An 18814-nucleotide genomic window follows, 5' to 3' on the forward strand; every position below is an offset into this window, starting at 1 on the left:
ATGCGCACCCCTCCCCCCCACGGGAACTTCCGCCTGCCGCCGTCCGCGCAGCTGTCGCCGTCCTGCAGGCAGGCGCCGCGCGAGTCCTCTTTCGCTGGCGGCTCCGTGGTAAAGGTGCCGGACGCTTGGCAGACAGGACAGGACCAGCCTCACGCGTGTCACGGAACTCACACCTCACCCTCCAATTTGTACAAAGGGAACCAGATGGACCACGAACAGCCCACGGAGGGGGAGGGTCTCTGGGTGTGGCCTGTCGTGCCCCCTCTTCTCCGCGGGAGCCCAGCTGGGTGACGGGACGTGCCCACAGGCCCCTGGCGTTCCCTCTGCTTCGCTCTGAGTGCTCGCCTGGGGAGGGTTGCATGTGCTAAACCTGCATCGAATCCTGTCTTCATGACTTGCAGAGTGTCGGTCCTGCCCAGAGGGCCGAGAGCCGGGCTGCAGCCACTCCGCCCCAGAGCACCCGGAGAGGCCCCCGGAGCGGAGGGAGGACCTGGGGACGATGAGAACCCTGACCCCGCACCACACCCAGCGGGGACGCGTGGGAGAGGCAGGGGTGCCCAGGTCTCAGCAGGGGCCGGGGGCGATGGGCGTGTGTCCCCTTCCTCCCGAGGGGCCGCCCCCAGCAGAGGGACCCGCCCTCCTCTCTCTTCTCTTTGGTGCTTTACTTCCCTCCCTCTCGGCTTCCAGGGCTCTCACAGCAGGAACTGTCTCCCCGATGTCCCTGCGCCCACCGAGCGCCCTACACACACTAGGGACCGACACACGCCGGCGGGGCGAGCGGTGAGCCGTCAGGGCAGGGGACGCAGGAGCTCCGAGCCTCGTACAAACTCTGCGGGCACGGCAGGCTTGGGGGAGCAGGCTCGCCGGTCTGCCGGCCTTTCTGGAGGAGCCGGAGCCTGGGAGGGCTGGCCTGCCTCACCTGGGCAGGTGACGTCGCCCACCGCCGGGCCAGGTGAGGCAGGAGTGCGCCCCGTCTCCTCGGAGACACAGGGACGCCACACTGGGACTCCGGGTGGGTGAGGGGGCTCCTGAGCTCTAATGAACCGGGGGAGAAACGGGGGCCCAAAGGAGATCAAAGATTGAGACAGATGGTCCGGGCAGCGGCCACATCAGACAGCCTGTCAGCTTTGTCCACTGTTCAGCCCTCGCGGGCCAGGGACTCGAGTTTTGCCTTAATTGACTTAACATGGTGTCATGGAGATGCTGACAAAGAGTGAGTTCCTGGCCAGAGCTTAAACTTAAGAGCGGATTTCCAAGGAGGCCTGCGTTCTTCTCCCCTCTGGGGACTCTGGGCAGAGGAAGACAGGAAGGGAGGCCGAGGGCCTTTAACGCGGTTGGTTTCTGCCCTCCTGGACCACCAGAGTCACGAGATGAGATGCAACACCGACAGGTACACTTTAAAGGAGCTTGTGTGCTTTCCGGGGTGACGGGGGTCTCATCCGGAGCCAACGGCTAATTCTCACGTAGGTCGGTGTGATGAACACTTACAACTGACCTCTTATGCATTTTAACATGTAGCCCGTCTTTTTAACAGACTTTTAGTGAATACTCATGCACGGGAGGCCCTGAACTGAAGGTTCTAGAAAAGGCCCAACTGGGAGAAGGGCTTGTTCTAGGAAGTAGCGTAGCCTAGAGCGGACCTTTAGACAGCATGTCGCTGGGCGTTGGGCAGACTCTTCTCTGAGCAAAGGGAACTTCTTCCCTTAGAACAGTGAGGACAGACGTCCTTCTGTCCTTCTGGGCACGAAGCTGTGTCATGACTGCAGAGGCGGGGAGGGCATGGTGGCCTCCTTCCAAAGTGTTTCGCAAGCCTCCTCTCAAGATTAGACCCTGGGCCGCTGGTCGGGTTTCAAATCCTAACTGGAAACAGATTTGCTTTCTCGGCTTTGATGAAGTTCTGCTGTTTTGTGGGGCTTTGAAGCTTATTTGTTTGTCCTTAAATTGCATTAATTATTTTTGAAGTTTATACTTGTGTTCACGAAGTCTCTGTGAAGGGCATAACATGCGTGTAGGTTCAAGTAATTCAAAGGGATGTGTCTAATAGTTACTTTTAATTGGTAGCAGGGGACGGCATCCAGCTTACTACAAACCTACATGCTATGGTTGAGAGCTAATTAAACTTGCCCTTGAAGCTGGAATTCAAAGCCTCACTCGTGGCTGAAGTGGTATTATCCGGGGAGAATGTTTGTTTCATAATTTGAAACAAGAACCAGGATCTTGTATGAGGCCCAGTATTACTTCCATATGAGGGGGCTGGACGGAAGGGCAGAGCTGGACCCCTGACTAGTGCCTCTGCCCTGGGGGCGCTGGCCCCTGCGCTGGGGGCTGCCCTGCCCTGGGCCCAGGGTGCAGCCACCTGGTGAGGCTGGGAAGCCGTGAACATGTCTGTGTGCCATGTCCACGCAGCGACCGTGAAAGCAGGGGCCCAGGGGATGGGGTGCGTCCGTGGTGCGGCCTCTGAGCAGAAACCGAAGGCCTGTGGGACCCGGCCCAGAGAACTCCTATCCTGGGGGCAGGACAAGTGGGTTGGGCTGGAGGAAGCTGGGGAGGGCGGGCAATGACCTGGGGCTGCAGGCATTTTGGGGACTCTAGCTCCTACCGGGAGGGAGGAAGGTGGGCACGGGGGGCTTCTTAGGGGGTGGCTGGCCTGGCTCTCAGTTCTAGGGATCCTTTGGCTCCCCATGGAGGATACACTATGGGGGGCATAAGAGCAAGACCTGCCAGGAGGCTGTGGCCAGTGCCCAGGGCGGCTGGATGGGGACAGGGGTGCGAGTGCCTGGGTCCTGGGTGGGTTGGCAGGAGAGCTGAGAGCGTCTGCTCATGGCTGGGTGGAGTGTGAGGGGGCTGCCAGGAGAATCCTGGGGTTTCATCTGGAGCCCCTAGAGGAGGGGCTGGCACTTCCTGAGAGCAGGGGAGATATGGGGGACACGTAATGAACGTGCTGGAGGGGCACCCAGAGTGGATGTCATGGAAGTGCACATCTGGGGTCCCAGGGGGAGGAGCCAAGGGCATCACGTGACCACCAGAAGGACACACCCATGCATCGCAGTACAGAGACCTAGGCGCTTGAGCTCTGAGGCTGGGGACCAGGAGGAAAGGTCAGTGAGGTGAAGGGAACTGGAAGAGGTGTCCAGCAACCCCAGGAGGCCTGGCACAGCCCTGTCAGCCCACCCAGGTTTTCAGATTTAGTGATGTATTTGGACGTTTCCTATCACCTCTTAAAGTTCCATTTGCTCTACGTTTTCTCATTCATTTTTCTTGGTTTTGCCTTTATTCAGATTGATAGCAAATGCTCACTCGACCAGAGGAGGGTTTAGTGGCTCTCAGAACCCCTGGTCTCCACGTCCTGGTCCCTCATCTGTTGAAACTACTGGGAGTTCTTCTTCTGGGTTCGTACATACGTGTGTCCATGTTTCTTTTCTTTGGTCTTAGTTTTTTCTTAAGACAACAACAAACTTTATAAAGTTATCGTTTTAATCTTTCTTTTTTTCTTCTCACATCTCTTGCAGCTTTTCTGGGTTTGTTTCTTTATATTTTGAGGTTTCCTCCAAAAATGTTTTCATTGTGGGTTTTGTTGGCAAATCTTTTGAGACCTTGTAGAATAGCTTTATTATGCCCTCCAAATAGTTTGTTCTTTCAACTACTGTGTACCTACTATTTCTACTTTCTTCTTTTTTCAGGGTGTTTTTTTCTTTTTCCTATTGCTAATGTCTTCCTTTATTTTTAAAGCATATTTGTCATACTTATTTGAGGTAATCTGTCCTAACACTTCTGCTTCAGATGTTATGAGCTCCCTGGTTTGTGGCTCTTTGTGATTTTTAAACTTCTTCGGTGTTTAGATTTCTTGACTCACTTCCCCCTAGAAGTGAATTAAGTGATCTTTGGAGGAAAATACATCATCCAAGACCTCTGTTTCCATGCGTGGTATCCACAACACCCTCAAACTTTCCAACCATACCAAGGACCAAGTGGCCAAAAACCTTGGGACAAAAAGACAATGTAAATAGTATCGAATGTGAACAGATGCTGGACTTGCCAGATGTGGATTTTAAATTAACTGTTTTTAACCCTTCCCTGCCAGTTTTAAACAATTAAATTAACTATTAATATATAAACAGAAATATGACAGGATGACCAATTTCACAGGAGAACTGACATCGTTTTTTTAATCAATGGAAATACTAGAGTTAAATCTACATTCATTGAAATTAAGTACTTGAAAGGTGGATTTAGTGATGGGTTAGAGCACAGAACAGAGGTCAGTGAACTGGCAGAGAGGTCGGCAGAAGATATCAAAAGGAGCATAAAAACACCTGAGATTTAGTGAAAAGCTATAACATGCATGGATGGGAATCCCAGAGGAGAAGAGAGAGAGCGAGGGGCAGGAAATATTTGAAGAAACGCTGGTCAAGAAATTCCCAAGGCAATGGAAGACAGCAAACCACATATTTGTGAAAATCTACAAACGTGAAGCAAAGTGGACACAAGGAAAGCACACCTGGGCACATCACAGTCCAACCGTCAAAACCGTAAATGAAGGGAAAATTGTTAACAGGGTTACAGACAGCTGACTTCTTCACAAAATGATGGAAGCTGGGAGACAGTTGAAGGGTATATTTAAAACCCTGGGGAAATAACAGCTCACCTAGAATTCTCTGTCCAGTTAAAATGCTTTTTGAGAGCAAATATGAAGTTAAGATATGTTAAAATGAACAAAAGTTGAGAGAATTTGCCAATAGCAATTCTCACTAAAATAAATGCTAAAGGAAAATTTTCAGGCAGAAGGGAAATCTTGTCTTTTTAAAGAAAGATGATAGAGAAAATTGTGGAAAACAATAGAAAGGGTACATATGTGGGGAAACCCAGATATTGTATTGCTGCTGACTGACTGCAGCAGTACAATATCTCGTAGAATTTAAATAAATGTACAATTAGGATACAGAAAGAAAAAAAAAGCTAGGATAGGTAAATGGGATTCAAGAGTTGAAGTGTGGTTGCTTTGTCCAGGAGGCTGAGTACTAACTCTAACATATCAAGGATGCATGGGGGAAATCATTAAAAGAAAAACAGAAATCGTATTTAGGGGAAATAATAGGAAATATTTAGATATTAGTCAAAATGTGTCAGAGAAGGATTTAAAAGGGACAGAGGAGACCACTACAAAGCAAACTGTAATATGGTAACTTTGACACAAATGTACCATTAATTACACCAAAAATAATTACTATTTCGTTAAATCATTAAAATACATTAATCCTCTAACTGAAGACAAAGATTGTCAGGCTGGATTACAAAAAACAAAACAAAACAAACAATTGTTCCTCCAAGTGCCACATGTAAATGTGAGTACCTCAGCATGAAAGGATGGGGAGAGGCACACCACGCAAGCAGACGAAAATCAGCGGAAATATGGGAGATTTGAAAAGCATGATAGACAAATCTGACCTGGTTGACATGCACAGAGCCCTGCATCTAATCGATGACTGCAGTATACACGTTTTTCCAAGTGCACAAGGAACATTTACCAAAACTGATGACCTTTTGCATCCCTCAACAACTTTTGAAGTGTTCAAAACATACAATACTCTATGACCACATTGAAATTAACCTAGAAATCAGTAACCAAAAGGTACAAAGTGAGGAAATCCCAAATGTTTGAAAATAACATGATAAAGTTCTAAATGATCCATTAGTCAGAGAGAAGCCCCAGTGGGAATTAGGAGATACTTTGAATTGGATGATGATAAAAACATGAAGTATAAAAACTTGTGTGGGGCTTCCCTGGTGGCGCAGTGGTGGAGAGTCCGCCTGCCGATGCAGGGGACGCGGGTTCGTGCCCCGGTCCGGGAAGATCCCACATGCCGCGGAGCGGCTGGGCCCGTGAGCCATGGCCGCTGAGCCTGCGCGTCCGGAGCCTGTGCTCCGCAACAGGAGAGGCCACAGCAGTGAGAGGCCCGCGTACCGCAAAAAAAACCCCAAAACAAACAAACAAAAAACTTGTGTGGCATAGTTAAAGCTATACTGAAAGGAAAATGTACAACTTTGGGGAATTTCCTGGCAGTTCAGTGGTTAGGACTCAGTGCTTTCATTGCCGTGGCCCCAGGTTTGATCCCTAGTCTGGGAACTAAGATCCCACAAGCTGCAGCCAAAAAAAAAAAAAAAAAAAAAAAAAAGTATAACTTTCAATTGCATATATTAGGCAAAATGCTGAATATCAAAGAAATAAGTACTTTACTCAAGAATTTGAGAAAATATTGCCAAAATCTCGGCTTCCCTGTGCACCGAGGCCGAACAGAAATACGGAGACAGGTTTTGGAGGAAGACAGAGATGGCTCTACTTTTCTGCTAGGCAGTAGGGAAGACACAGCTGGCAAGTGCCTCAAGAACTGGGCACCCCCCCCCCCCCGCTCCTTGAGAATCAGGGAAGATTTTATATGTGGGGCTCTCGCAGTCCGGGGTATAGGATAAGGATCAAAGTAGTGACGGTCTTGCATTCCTCCTTTCCTTTGCATAATTTCAAAACAGTCACAGTTGGCATCAGGCCGCCCGGTAATTGGGGTCCGGCAGTCTGGTAATTGCGTCCGTTTGCCTCTGGTTTATCGGCTGGTGGCCTCGTTTCTGAAATGCAAATAGTATAGGGGGTGATTCGTTATGAGGGGCGTATAGAATGTAAGTGCTGGACATAATAAGGTTAGGGAGTGAGAGGCAGGGGATGTAACTCACACGGAGTCAGGGGTGATGGGTGCCGAATGTAAATTACATAGTGTCAGGGAGTGAGGTTAGCTTGGTAAAGTACAAATCTAGTTACTACAAATCAGTGACGGTTAAAGTAAAACAAGGAGTGATTAACTCTTTCAGGCCAGGCTGTGTTTCTTCTCTAGCTGGTTTGCCGTTCCCTTTGTTTTCCTTGCTGTCAGGGAAGAAGAAAGAAAACTCTCACTTCTATTTACATTGCAACAAAAAATTAAACAATAACACTCAATTAGAAAGAATACAGCAATGATAAAATCAGTAATTAATGAAATATAAATCATACAGGAGAAGAAAATCAGTAGCCAGAGATTGTTTGCTTGAAATAGAATAATTAAAATGATAAACCCCTAGAAAGTTTAATCAAAAGGAAGATAGGGAGGCACAATTAACAGTGTCAAAGATGAGAATGGAGACATCACTAAGGATCCCACAGATATTGACTCACAAAAGGACGTGCTGAACAATTTATGCCAATAATCTTGACAATGTAGATAAATTGAACAAATTCTGAAAAATGCAACTTGCCTTAACTAATACAAGAAAAAAATTTAAGTCTAAATAGTCCTACTGGGGCTTCCCTGGTGGTGCAGTGGTTAAGAATCCACCTGCCAATGCAGGCGACATGGGTACAAGCCCTGGTCCGGGAAGATCCCACATGCCGCAGAGCAATGAACCCCGTGAGCCACAACTACTGAGCTCGTGCTGTAGAGCCCGAGAGCCACAACTACTGAGCCCGAGTGCCACACTACTGAGCCCATGCACCACAACTACTGAAGCCCACATGCCTGGAGCCCGTGCTCCACAACGAGAGAAGCCGCCACAATGAGAAACCTGCGCACCGCAACGAAGAGTAGCCCCCGCTCGCCACAGCTAGAGAAAGCCCGCAGGCAGTTATAAAGACCCAACGCAGCCAAAAATAAATTAATTTTTAAAAAATACCATAAATAGTCCTACTAAAAACATTCCCACAAAAACTCCAGATCCAGTTGGCTTCACCAGTAAATTCTTCCAAATGCTGTGGAAGAAATGACATCAGTCTTACACAAACTCTTCTAGGGAAGAGAAAAAAAAGAGGTGATACTTCACAACTCGATTTAAGAGAACAGAATGACCTCATTATTCATATCTGACCACAAGGTCATTGCAAGAAAGAAACATCACAGCAATCTCTGACATGAGCATGGACACAAATGTGCTTTAAAAATTAGCAAGTCACAGTCAACTGTGTATGCAGATATACACCATAGCCAGCTGAGGTATAATCCAAATATGCAAGAATGGTAAAACATTCGAAAAGAAATCAATATAAATCGTATGCAATCTGACCAGAAATGCTACAACATGGTTGAACCTTGAGGACACTGTGCTGAGGGAAATAAGCCAGTCACAAAGAGACAAATACTGTGTGACCCACTTATACGAGGTACCTAGAGTCACCAGAGAAATGCAAAGTAGGTGGTGGGCGCCAGGAACGGGGGGGAGGGGCTTACCATGTAATGGGTGCAGCGTTTCAGTTTTGCAAGATGAAAAGAGTTACGGAGCTGGACGGTGGTGACGGTTACACGACAGTCTGAATATATTTAATCCCACTGAACATACACTTAAAATCATTAACGTGGTACATTTTATGTCATGTGTATTTTACTAACATTTTTTTATTTTTATTTTTTATTGTTTTGGCCATGCCATGTGGAATGCAGGATCTTAATTCCCCGACCAGGGATGGAACCCACGTCCCCTCCGCAGTGGAAGTGTGGAGCCTTAACCACCGGACCGCCAGGGAAGTCCCAACTTTTTTTTAATTGGAAAAAGTAATAAGGGGAAATAGCTATGGAAAGAGAGTAAATTTTTAAAAATCAGAATTGATTATTGTCAAAATCAATTTAAACCTCTGTCAGATGGAAAACTTTATAGAAAAATATACTTTACCAAATGGAACTTGAAGACATATAAACTTTAAATAGACCACTTTCCATGGAAAAAAATAGTGGAATTTTTCAAAGACCTACCTCTGAAAAAAGCACCAGACCTGCCCTTTAAGCTGTTTTAGCGCATAGAATAGGAATAGACAATTCTAGATTCTTTTTACAAATTGCATATAACATCAAAGTCTGGAATGCATCAAAAATAAAACAGGCCAGTCTTGCATCATGAATATTGATGCAAAAGCCTTTTTAACATCTTAGCTAACAGAATCCAGCAACACATTAGGACCAAATGGGGCTGTGATGATCAGATATTAGAAGACCTGCAAATATCGTAATACGTTCTCAATAGATGCTGAAAAGCCAACTGACATATTTCAAGGATAACTTGTCTCTTCTGTAAAAAGGGGGGGCAGACTTGTGTTTTCTTGTATAATATTTCTTGTATGTAAATTAAAAGAAAAAAACCTCTGGAAGCATGCACAAAAAAGTGTTACAGCTGATTACCTCTTGAAGGAATGGAACGGGGAAAGTTCGCAGGCGGGATAATTTTCACTCTCTACCTTTCTATGTGTTTATTAAACCATATGGATATATTATTCAGAACTGTTAACTAAATAATAGGTCAATTTATGCCAACTATGTAGACGAGAAAGCAACGAAAGGGAAGATTATCAACTAAACACCGATAAATTCAAGAACCTAAGTAAAACAAACATTTCTGGGAAAATAAAGAATGCCAAAATTAGTGTGAGAAGAAACCGAAAATGTGATAGTCCAATACCCACTGGAGAATTAGGGCTGCAATCAGAGACTTAGGGCCACCAAGGCCACAGCCCCCACCACGTCAGATGCACTTTATTACCCTCTTCTATGGGACACGCAGCAGAGGAGCTGGTGCACTTCTCCAAGACCAGGAGCAATAAGGGTGACCTCCACCCCCACTGCGTTTCAAAAGAGCTTTGTAGGTTCCTGACTCCGAAGTAAAGGAGTGAGGAGTAGACGGATGGTTGGATCATCTACAGCCAATGCACAGGATCAATCGACAAACGATCTGACCTGACCCAGGAGAGAGTCAGTATTATAGTGTTGTCCTCTACCGGCAGCAGCCAGGTGTAATAGGAACAGACTCTCCAGAGCTGTGACATAGGAAGAGGAGCCGTTCTTGCCGCTACTGACTCCGAGATACGGCGTGGCCATAAGGCAGGGGGCTGGTTTGCAAGGACAGGCAGGGAGAGCCAAAGTGCAGCCCCACACGTGGGACCAGCTCTATGCCAGATATCCATGGAGAAAGGATGCTCCGTCCAGTCAGAGGTGTGAACACTGGCTACTACCTGTGGCATCCCTGCCTCACACCGTATGCAAAAAGGGGGAGCTGGAATAAAGCTCCAAAAGTGACATCATAATCCTTGAAGCTTGAATCCTTGAACAGAGGAAAATGTAGGACTGTCTTCACAACGCAAAGACCACAAACCGTAAGGTGAAAACCTGCTGGGTCTGCCTGCGTCAAAGTTAGATGCGTGTGTTCCGTGGAGGGCATTGCAGGCAACACTGCGGATGAGCAACAGGCGGAGGGGAGCCGTTTCCATCGTCAGAAACCTGCCAGGGTCTCTGCCCTGAAGAACCCACCAGAGCTCCCGCCCACCACCAGGCAAGGGGGAGCCGGGACTGGGGCAGGGGAGGTGGGTGGGCGATGCACAGAGGGGCACTCAGGTGAGTGAGCAGCCTCACCGTAACGGGGAGTGGGGGCAGGCAAGGGCAAGCAGCAGGCCGTCACTTCACGCCCAGCAGAGGGGGGGAGAAGGCGGGGTGCTGGGAAGCACCGCCCGGCGGGGGGACCGGCATCGCGGGCATCTGGAGAGCAGTGGAGAAGAACCTGGGTGACGGGCACTTACCCTGCCCCCGGGGCACCATCGGGGGATGCAGGCAGAGGACCAGAGAGACGGGCTCGCCTATCACTGCCGCCTTCTCTGGGGAGGAGGATGGTGGTGGCCACTGGCTGGAGGTGAGGTGGTGCCTGACCCGCCCCCAGAGGCAGTGAGCGGGGCAGCCCTTCACCCCTGTGCACGTGGCAACCACTAGGCCTGCTTTTAAGACATGCGGCACCCAGGCTGCACCCCAGATGACGTCAGTCACAGTCTCTGGGGCTGGGACCAGACACAATTTGTTCTGAAACCCCAGGCTATTCCAAACGCAGCGGGTTTGAGAACCAGCAAACCGGCTGTGTGACAATAGCGTAAATCTGGACGTAGCTTTAAAACAGTGTTAAGTTAAAAAAATCAACAATTATGAGTAAGATCATTGCAAATATCAATTATGCCACTAAAATCAGTTCAGGAAGCACCCTGTGTGTTCGCACGGTTCATACACAAACAAGGACATACCCAGTCACATTGGGGGACTACATGGAACTCGCTGGAGGAACAGGGCAGGGCATAAAGCAACGTAGCTGGACCAGAAGTGACCCACTGGAACAGCGCACGTTCCAGAAGTGAGAGGTTTGATGAACTCTGCACCCAAGCTCCAAAAGTAAGCAAAAGTCAGAAGTGAAACCATAAAGGATTAGAATAAAATACGGATGGGTATTTTTACATAGTGTAATCAACATATCGGTTTGGGCATAAGACATAAAGAAGAGATCAGTGTTATTTTCAGTGTTAAAACCATTTTAAAAAGCTCCGTCTCTTCACACCCGACCTGAAATGCTGTCTCAGTCAACAGTGACTTCCTGAAATCCTGGAGTCCACTGCCGGCTTCGCACCCCTGCCACGCGGGGTTTCATGTATTTTAACATCTCTTAGGGAAAGTCACTCCTTCTTACTCTGTCTTTTTAGGACTTCCCTGGCTATTATTGGATTCTTTTCTCCAGATAAACTGAAGAATTATATTGTTACAAGTTTCCAACAACGACCATTGGGACTCACTTTACAGGCCAGTTTGAAGGATGTTGTTCACTGAACACTGCGGACAAGTGTCCCACCTTCTCACGTGGCCTCTGGTGTGTTTGCTTTACCCTTTGTCTTACTGAACATTTCATAAAGCTGGTACCACGTGCTGTTGAAGCCCGAATGAATGAACTGGATCCTTCCTGCACATCACCACACACAGGTGCAGGGATGCCACACCACAGCCCCTGGGGCAGTTCCTGTGGCAGCCCCCGTAGCCCGGCCCGCACCTTCAGCAAACAGCCACTCGTCACACTGGGAGGCGGTCAGGGCCACCACGTCTGCTCGAGAGCCTGTCTTTGTCCACGAGGCCCCTGTGACAGGGCAGGAGGGGACACCGTGCTCTCAGGCAGGTTGTCCTGGGGACCTGAGTGCTGGTGAGAGAGTCAGGCTCAGAAACGAGGAGCCCACGTCCGCTCACGGGAAGCACGTGACTCCTCCCAAATCAAGTTGCATTTGCAGACAGTTGCTGGGACGGGGCGTAGCCGTCGAGCGGTGGTGAGGGCCCAGTGGGGTGTGGACCCGCCCCGTCCGGCAGGTCCAGAGGGACCCGCAGGGTGGCTCCTGGAGACCTGCATTCCTTCCGTGCATTTGCTTTTCTTATTTTCATGCATTTATCAGTTGTTCCTTCCCTACAGCGAGGATGACGAGAGCAGTTCTCAAGCCGCCGTCCGCTCTCCCCTGAATGGCCGTCAGCCGGGAAGTCGCGGGCTCTGTGGCCCGCACGGCAAACATCTGCTTTGTCCTTGTGGGCGCTGCCTTTTGAAACGGGAATAAGTAAAAGTTGTTCTGGTTCACTTGCTATACTTTCTCTTCCTCTCGACTTTGGTAGGAATTGTTTCTTCCTGCTGCCATCGAGCTCTAAAAGATGCCGTCAGAGGGAAACGTCAGCCCGCTCCCCGTGAAAGCCACAGCGGCGTGAAGCGGGCAGAGAGGGGGGATCAGGCCAGAATGTGTCTGTAAAAACAGCCTAGTCTGAACGTTTTCAAATAAAGGATTCAATTGTGCGCCTGTATTCCTCTTGTGCCATCTTGGCTGGAGGGCCTCGTTAAAGCTTTCCTGGAAAACAATGCGTTCCTCCTCTCCGGAGCACTTTGGATGCCCCAGCGGCTCATAAAGGGCCCTCTGTGGGGCTGAGCCTGCGGAGGTGATGGGAGATGGGCCTGGGGGGACACACCTGTCTCCCCACCCACCCACCCCCCCCCCCGGCAGCTTCCACACCCCTCAGACCCTCAGGGGTGGGCTGTGGGCAGCCGTGGACCCTCGGGCGTGGGGCGAGGCGAGGCCACAACAGTGAAATGGACCCGAGCACCCGAGTCGCGTGGCCTGGACAAACGCACCGCTGCCCGTAAGGGAAGTCTTCTCAATAAACGGTGTCCAGTCGACCGAGGATCTGCATGGGAGGGGAACACGGACCTTGAGCCACACTTCACATCAAAAACGAAAATAAGTTTGAAATGGATCTGAAAGGACACAGGAAAATAGCCTCATGACCCGGGGGCAGATTCCTCAAACCGGGCAGAGACAGCATGACTCAGAAGAAAAGAGGGAGGAACGGGGCAGTATGAAAGGTGAGAAGGTCTGTGCATCCAGGACTCCAGGGAGGGAAGGCCAGCCCCAGCCCGGGAGACTCCGGGACACGCGGGTCTGACGCGGGCGGCTGGAGCCCGTCAGGAGGGAGCTCACTCCGGACACGAAGGCACATCCAGGGGCTTTTCCAGGCGACAGCAAGGGGCTCCGTGTCCCATTAAGCCGGGAGACACAGCTCAGACCACAGCAGCAGACTCTGCGGAGGCCGCGTGGGTGGTGGAGCCCGAGGGGCAGGCACGGGGGCCGCGGGAGGGGAGAGTCGGGCCTCCCGCCGAGGCTGCACCCGCAGCGGGTGAGTTCAGGGCCTGGCCACCCCCGGACGGAGGCTGCACCGACCAGAAGCCAGAGCGGAGAGCGGCCGCTCCCGGGCAGGGGGGGGCGGGGGGGGGGGCGCAGCCCTCGGCGAAGGCAGGGATGGGGGCGGGCACCGCTTCCGTCTCGGGTCAATCCAGCTGCACGTGGGAGCCGCCCTCCCGGACGTTTACCCGCGTCGAACAGGAGAAACAGACGCACACTGCTTGCCGGTCCTGCCCCGGGCACCTTCACTCCCGAGGAAACCACGCGTGTGTCTGGGGGCGGAGCCCTCCGCCCGCACCCGAGTGAGTGGGCTGCTCCTGGCCCTGAGCTCTTCCCTCGGGTGAAAAGGGATTGGGAGAGAAAAACACACGGTGAAGACGTTCTCAGGGGCACTCAACCACCCGTTTCCAGATTGGGGCTCCCAGGGCCACGGGCAGCCGAGCAATGCCGCCTGCTGTGTCTGGGCGGCCGCGGTGTCTCTCGTGCGGAAAGAAGCAGCGTCTCACCCTGAAAATGGCTCAGTCCACACTGACGCTCGCTGTACAGTCTCTGTCTCTCTGTATCTCTGTCTGTCTCTGTCTCTCTGTATCTCTCTCTGTCTCTGTCTGTCTCTGTCTCTCTGTATCTCTGTCTGTCTCTCCGTCTCGCTCTCTGTCTCTGTCTCTCTGTCTGTCTCTGTCTCTCTCAGCCTGCGCAGGGCTGAGTCTGCTCTGGGTGCTGCCGTGAGGTTGTGGGTGAGAATGGGAATGAAATTCAGCAGGAAGAATCCATGATTCCCTGAAACTCCTCAGAGGAACTTGTGGTCCCTGGGAAGAGGTGGCATCAGGCATCCATGCACACTTCCCAAGGTCACCTCTGCGCCCATCTGAATATCCGTGCATCTGAATGCGGGATGCAACGGGCAGAACCCACAAAGACCTCTGCGTTCTAATCCCCGGACCTGGGAGCAGATACGTTAGGCTATGTGGCAAAGGGGGATTAAGCTCTGACCAGCTGGCCTCGAGGTGGGGGTGTGATCCTGGGTCATCGGGGTGGCCTGGTGCAGTCACAGGGGTCCTTCCAGGGTGGGGGGAGACGGAGAGTCAGAGGGTGCACTCAGCTGCGATGCCGGCTCTGAGATGGGGAGGGCTGTGAGCCCAGGGCCACGAGGGGCCTCAAGAAGCTGGGAGGGGCGGGAATGGAGTCCCCCCTGTAGCCCCGGGGGTCCGGCCCCCTGCACACCTGGAGCGGAGCCCAGTGAGACCTGCTTTACTTATGGCCTCCGGAGCGGTGGGGCAAGAGATGTGACGTTCATACCTGGTCACCAAGGGCTCGGCCACACAATGCATCAGGATGGGGACCTGGGGGGGGAGGGGGCAGGGGGAGGGGAGGCCACGGGGGAGGGGCCAGAGCTGAGCCCTCCTCCTCCCTCAGGATCCTTCCCCGGTACCTTCCCCAGGGGCCCCTCCTGCCAGGCCGCAGCCCAGTTCCCAGGGAAGGTCAGGGTCTTGGTCTTCAGGCGCAGCCCGGCCCACGGGCAAGGGCTCGAAACAAGCGACTGCCCTACCGATTCCATGCACTCTGTCCTCCTGCGGCCCCTAACGTCTCACACACACGTCCACTTTGTGTCCAAAATGTTTTGCAGTTGCCATAGACACGGGGTCTGTGGTGGCTGGTGCGGGAAGCTGCCCCTCGGGGCTGCCCTGCCTGATGTCCCCCGTGACCCCTCGCCTGCCCCATTCTCCCGGGGGATGTCAGACGGCCCGACAGTGTTCCTGGGTGGGGCGGCAGCTTCCCACAGGGCTGCAGTGGGTGGGAAGGGCAGGGCTGCACGGTGATGCCCACTCCAGGCCGGAACTCTTGCTTATGTTCCAGAGCCTTCTGTTCATCTCCTTCTCTCTCTCAGCTCCAGCTGATGCAGCTGGACGGCGGGGGGGCGCATCCCCATGAGGGCAGAGGGCACGTGGGATACTAAAGGGGACGCAGACAAACCACGTGCCCACGTGTTCACACAGCCAGATGTGCAGACAGCCCGCGTTCCCCAACTGATGCTCGGGTAAGCCGGGTGTGGCCCCCCTGCAGCGGGATCCCCCAGCCGTAAAGAGGGACGGGCTCTGGTGAAACCCCGTCATGGGTGAGCCTCGAAAATGTCGTGGAACAAGCCAGACACACATTCCATGTGAAATGTCCGGGAACAGGCCAATCACAGAGGCAGGAAGTGAGTGGGTCAGCGCTGCAGGGGCTGGGGGAGGGGGTGGGGAGAGGCGGGGCTTCTGTTCGGGATGATGAAGATGCTGTGAACTTGGATCCAGTTGATGGCTGTGCAACTCAGTGACGAGACTGAAACCACTGGAATATACACTGGAGATGGGTGAGTGGTGGGACTTGTGAATTATATCTCAATAAAGCCATTAAAATTTTAACACGACTTCTGAAAATAATAATGTTCCAACAAGTAGAAAAAAATTAATGTAAGATTTTTTGCTGGATTTTGAAAGATCAAAACAGTATATGCTCAGTGTAGAAAAAATTTTAAATATAGAAAGCTACGAAGAATGACATTAAAACTACACCTAGGGCTTCCCTGGTGGCGCAGTGGTTGAGAGTCCGCCTGCCGATGCAGGGGACACGGGTTCGTGCCCCGGTCCGGGAAGATCCCACATGCCGCGGAGCGGCTGGGCCCGTGAGCCATGGCCGCTGAGCCTGCGCGTCCGGAGCCTGTGCTCCGCAACGGGAGAAGCCACAGCAGTGAGAGGCCCACGTACCGCAAAAAAAAAACCCCAAAACAACCACACCTACACCTTTCAGTGTAGGTACCACGTGTTTTCTGGTTTTACGTCTGACTTACTCATGTAAAATTACGAGTGTCTCCTGTGTCAGCAGAAAGTTTCTCCGACGGCATTTTTACGTCTGTGTGGGCGTTCGTGCTCCGGTCACCAGGCTCCACCAGCTCGTCCCCGCTCGTCCCTCCCAGTGTGTCCCAGGCCTTCGCTGCTGCCAGGACAGCCGTGAAGAACGTCTCTGGGCAACAATCCTTCTGTTCAGTGGTTCCTTAGAAATAATATCTAGAAGTAGAATTATGGAATGAATGAAAATGGACTGTATTTTAAAGACCTTTGAATAAAAAAGGGAGCAAGCGTCCCCAGGCTGTGGGCTCCTTCGGCCTCTAGTGTGATCGACGGCACCTCAGTGAACCTGGTGGATTCTGGCCTGAGTAACGCTGACGTCTCTGACTGTCATTTGGCCACAGCAGACAGCGAGCCGGCCGTTTTCTGTGGAACGACCTTACTGAGGTTAGAACAACAGCGGGGGTTAATGCTCTTTCCTCGTAGACAGCATCTGGCCGCTGGCTCCTGGGATCTGCCTGCTTCTCCAGCCCCTGGCAAGGGCGTTTCCGGGGCCCCAGTGGGACGCTGCGGGGAGCCAGGGCCGCCAGCTTGCCCACAGCCAGCAGGGATGGCCCCAGAGCACCCCCCGAGCAGGGCCATGCAGATGCCCCTCCGGGGGCTCCCGTGCGTCTCACCTGGCCCTTCCCGGCCTGGGGGAGTGCGTTATCATCCTGAGATGGCCCGGAACTCACCCGGGGGCCACCCGGGGTCCGAAGCCAGCTGCACCCCCTTCTGCCCCCGGGGCCCCGGGATCATTACCCTTCTCGGGCCTGGTCTCAGAGAAAGCTCCAGGGCCAGTGGGGGAGGCAGGGAGCCTGGGGCGCCAAGGCCTCCCCAGCAGGGCTGGGCGTGGGGTGGGGACCTCCTCCTCTGCACCCAGGGCAGTCACAGCGGCGCCTCCCTGACGTGTGTCGGGGTATTGCACCTGCTTTAGGCCAACAGTGCAACCCAGCAAAGGAAACCCTGCCGTGGGCACGACCCCTCCGTCCAGAGCTCGGTGTGCAGAAGCCCCCCTGGGGTGGTCTCCGGGGCCTCCGTGCTGGGCCCACCAGGTGGGTGTCCCCTCCGCGCCCTGCTCTGGCTGTTGAGGAGAAGCCAGGCCACGCGTGGTTGGCCCCCAGCCACCTGGGCCTGAGCTGTCGGGGAGCACGTCTGTTCCCCCCCACTGTTAGGAGTTCACTCTCGCTTTTGAAATTCAGGGGGAGGCTGTGACCTTTGGCTCTGTCATGTAAAGGGTCAGATGGCGGACGTGGGTGTCTGGAGAGGGGACGTGTAGCGGCTCCCTCTGTTCCTTTTTTTTTTTATTTTCTTGCGGTACGTGGGCCTCTCACTGCTGCGGCCTCTCCCGTTGCGGAGCACAGGCTCCGGACGCGCAGGATCAGCGGCCATGGCTCACGGGCCCAGCCGCTCCACGGCATGTGGGTTCTTCCCGGACTGGGTCACGAACCCGTGTGCCCTGCATCGGCAGGCGGACTCTCAACCGCTGCGCCACCAGGGAAGTCCTCCCTCTGTTCTTAAGGCCTGGAAGGCTTGGTGATGTTGTGCACAGCTGTGTGTGCACACGTACTTGTGTGTGTCTGCATGAGCACCACGGGCATGTGTGTGCCGTGCGTACACCTGTGTGTGTGCGTGTGTGCACGGGTGGGGGCAGGCGCTGAGTCAGCCCTGGGTCCCCCGGCTTCTCGCCCCTCGAGCCCTGTCGGCTGCTGCCCTGCTCTCCTGGCACCTGCAGGAGGGACAGAGGACGGACCAACGACACTTCCCGGGGTGAAGGGCGTGCTGGGGGGTGCACTGTGTCTGCAGGGGAGGGGCCGGGTCTCCAGCGGGGAGGGAGGAGTGACAGGTGGAGGGCACTGCTGAGATGGCCTTGTCCACAGGTTGGCCCCTGGCCTGGGGGTCCCTGTCCTCTGCTCAAGCCCCTGGTCTCCCTCCACACCACATACCTGTTGCCCTCTCAGCACGTGTGCAGCTGAGGGAAGTTTGGGGTAAAGGAACGAAAGAATGACATCTTTTCTTCCCCTTCAGCTTTGCTTGGGTCTGGGCCATTGGTGTCTTTACAGCCAGAGAGAAGCTCTGTTTCTCTTTCTCTTCACTGAAGGAAGAACACCCACCTTTCCCGGCATGGCTTGAGAGGCTGATTTACAGAACCACCTGGAAAGAGAAAGGTCTGCCCGTGGGCTGTCCCTGCAGAGCCCCCGTCCCCCTCCAGGCTGTGGAGGCAGCACGGGGGCTGGGGGTCCAGGGTCCAGCCCCCGACGGTCAGAGAACCAGCCCAGCGCTGGGGGTGCGGTCGCCGAACGGAGGGTGGCGCCCAGAGCCCAGCCGCTGGGCTCGACGTCTGCCTGGTGCTGGTGACACCGGCCTGACCATCACCAGAGCCCAGCCGCTGGGCTCGACGTCTGCCTGGTGCTGGTGAGACACCGGCCTGACCATCACG

At 52.9% G+C, this 18814-nt stretch overlaps 1 long non-coding RNA gene across 2 annotated transcripts; it reads left to right on the forward strand.

The window, feature by feature from the left end:
* The first annotated feature begins 109 nt into the window (after window positions 1–109).
* Window positions 110–12624, forward strand: LOC309819729. 2 transcript variants are annotated; one of them, XR_014296467.1, is made up of 3 exons: window positions 110–952; window positions 3279–3389; window positions 12262–12624. It is a non-coding gene; the product is annotated as an uncharacterized lncRNA (long non-coding RNA). The 2 variants fall into 2 exon arrangements; XR_014296468.1 differs by lacking the exon at window positions 12262–12624 and adding an exon at window positions 8454–8505.
* Window positions 12625–18814: the final 6190 nt, after the last annotated feature.

Source organism: Grampus griseus (assembly GCF_964374135.1).
Source record: "Grampus griseus genome assembly, chromosome: 3".
Lineage (NCBI taxonomy): Eukaryota > Metazoa > Chordata > Mammalia > Artiodactyla > Delphinidae > Grampus > Grampus griseus.